The sequence below is a fragment of the Ailuropoda melanoleuca genome, chromosome 6 (assembly GCF_002007445.2).
Source record: "Ailuropoda melanoleuca isolate Jingjing chromosome 6, ASM200744v2, whole genome shotgun sequence".
Taxonomy (NCBI): Eukaryota; Metazoa; Chordata; class Mammalia; order Carnivora; family Ursidae; genus Ailuropoda; species Ailuropoda melanoleuca.
The window spans coordinates 43418589-43421588 of NC_048223.1; positions in this window are offsets into that span (position 1 = coordinate 43418589).

Below are 3000 nucleotides of genomic sequence, written 5' to 3' on the forward strand. Positions count from 1 at the left end.
TGGGGGACTGGGATAGGCCAGTGATGGGTATTAAGGAGGGCCCATATTGCATGGTGCACTGGGTGTTATACGCAAATAACGAATCATGGAACATTACATCAAAAACTAAGGATATACTGTATGGTGACTAACATAACATAATAAAACATTATTATAAAAAAAACAAAAAAAATCCAGAAAAAAAAAAGGTATACTTACTTCTATATATAGGCTTTTTGGAGGTTTCATATCCTGTGTGATGTCTACACTTTCATCTCCTCCCAGTGACCTCATGTAAGTAGCAAGGGACTTTTTATAATGACTGAACCATTCCATCTGTAAACATAAACAGTCATTTGACAATGTTATAAGAAAACAAACTTGAAGAAATTGTATAGTCATCCTTTCATAAATAGCACATTTCCCCACATAGATCACTACTGACCATTCATTCATTTAAACTACAAGTATTACTAATTGCCTGCTATGAACCAGGCACTGGTCTGGGGATTTAGGATGGATCATTTGACAAAGTGAACAAAAATCTCTATGCTCCCAAAAGTTACATGCTAGAATACTTAATCACAGACCTAAGGAACATTCGACCAGATACAGAACCATGAAGAAAACATCATTTCAGAATTATGATTTCTCCAAACTCTGCATTGAATGTTTTTCTGAAAACTATAACACCCTGCTGAGAAAAATACTCAAGTGTCCATCAACTGATGAGTGGATAAGGTATGTGTTTCCATACAGGAGAATATTACTCAGCCATACATCAGAACGAAGTCTGATACATGTGAGCACATGGATGAAGCTTAAAAACATGCTAAGTGAAAGGTACAAAAGGCCACATACTGCATGATTCCACTTAAATGAAAAATCCATAATGCGTAAATCTATATAGAAAGAAGGTAGATCAGTAACCTCCAGGGGCTGGGAAGATGGGAGAGAATATGGAGTAACTGATAATGGAAACAGAGTTTCTTTTGGGGGTGATGAAAATGTTCTGGAATAAGATGGTGGTAATAGATGAGCAACTCTGAATATACAGAAAAACCCAAAAAAACAAAAGCAAAAAAACCCCTCAATTGTATACTTTAAAAAGGTAAACATTATGGTATACAAGTTATATCTCAGTCAATCTGTTATTTTTTTCATTGTTGAGAGATATTAAAGAAGACATAAATATATGGAGGGATTTCCACATACATGATTCAGTATTATAATCATATCAACTCACCTATAGATTCAATTCAATCTCAATTAAAAAAATAGAACCTAAAAATTGAGTCTAACAAAATATTGAGTGTAAAATTTACATGGAAATGCAAAGGGCCAGAAATAGTTGAGACACTTGAAAAAGAACAAGATGGTAATAGTTACTCAAGACTTATAATAAATTTACAATAATTACAACAGTGTGAAATTGGTGTGAGGACAGACAGATTAGCAAAACAGAAGAGAAATTTCCCTATCCCAAATCCTCAGATATACTGACACTGATTTATCACAAAAGTGGCACCACATAGAGCAATGGGGAAAGGAGGACCTTTTCAATTACGTGCTACTGGATCACCTCAATATCCGTATTCAAAATGCAACTTTATGCACAGAAATCAATGCCAGTACTGTAGATCTCCTCATGAAAGGTAAACACAACAGCTCCTAAAAGATTCCATAGAAAAACATCGTCATAATCCTCATCAGAAAGCGTGTGTGTGTGCAGGTGTGCACGAGCCCTCGGGTTTAATAACGCACCTGAACGGCTCACAGAACTCTGGAAAGCTCTACACTTACATTCACAACTTTATCATAGTGAAAGGGATTTGAATCACTACGAGACAAAGGAAGAGACAGGGGTGAGGTCTAGGAAGGTACTATAGGGGCCAAGGGTAGGTCACCCCAAGATGGCCAATTTGGCATGAAGACTGCAATTAAAACCCAGCAGATTCAGGAAAAGCTCTTTACCTCCCTTACAACTGCCTTAAAAAAATGTAGATAGAGGATCTGCTCCAGGGAGAGAGCTCCCACCATACACAACTACATTATACCAAGAACAAGGTATGGTAGACAGGGAGGGACCTAGCAAATCCTATCTGATCAACGTCCTTTGTCTCATTGTTTCCGTGGGCTTAGCAAACATCTGTTTACCAAACATTTGTTCTTTTTCATTCTTCCTGAGGATTACATTCTTCCCCTTTGAAGTCCTTGGGGCTCCTGGCTGGCTCCATTGGTAAAGCATATGACTCTTGATCCTCTTGATCTGAGAGTCTTGAGTTCAAGCCCCACGCTGGGCATAGAGCTTACTTAACAAGAACAAAAAAGACATATATACCTCATTTTGCCTGTTTTTGGAATTTCCGTGTCTGTGTGGATTCCCTGTATGTATGAAATTTGATTTTCTCCTTTTTATCTGTCTCATGTTGGGTCACCTGGGTGGCTTAGCCAGTTAAGTGTCTGACTCTTGACTTTGGCTCAGGTCACTATCTCAGGGTTGTGAGACTGAGCCCCAAGTTGGGCTCTGCGCTCAGCACAAAGTCTGCTTAAGATTCTCTCCCTCTGCCCCTCCTCCTGCTTGTGCACGTGTATGCCCTCTTTCTCTAATGAATAAATAAATAAATAAATTAAATCTTTAAAAAAAAATCTGTCTCATGTCAGTTTGATTCTTAGTCTGGCTAAAAGGACCTTAAGGGGACACAGGACATTCTTGCTCCCTGACAGTAAGCAAACATGAAGCTTCTAGTGTCCTCTCCCTATGGAATCATGACACACTGCCCTCCTGGCACAATGATATGTAACAATACACACAAAGTACTATCAACCAGGGAGGCTCACACAAGCTTTAGTGTCCAGAATCTTTCCTGAGGTTTCATCACATTGGCACCATTGCTAAAATACTATTCATGTGACTGAGCTCCATCTCTAGCTCCCCTCTCCTCTCTGGAAGTTTGACTGGCATCAAGAGATTCAAAGCTCCAAACCTAAGGAGATAGCAGGACCCCCCAAATTTGTAGC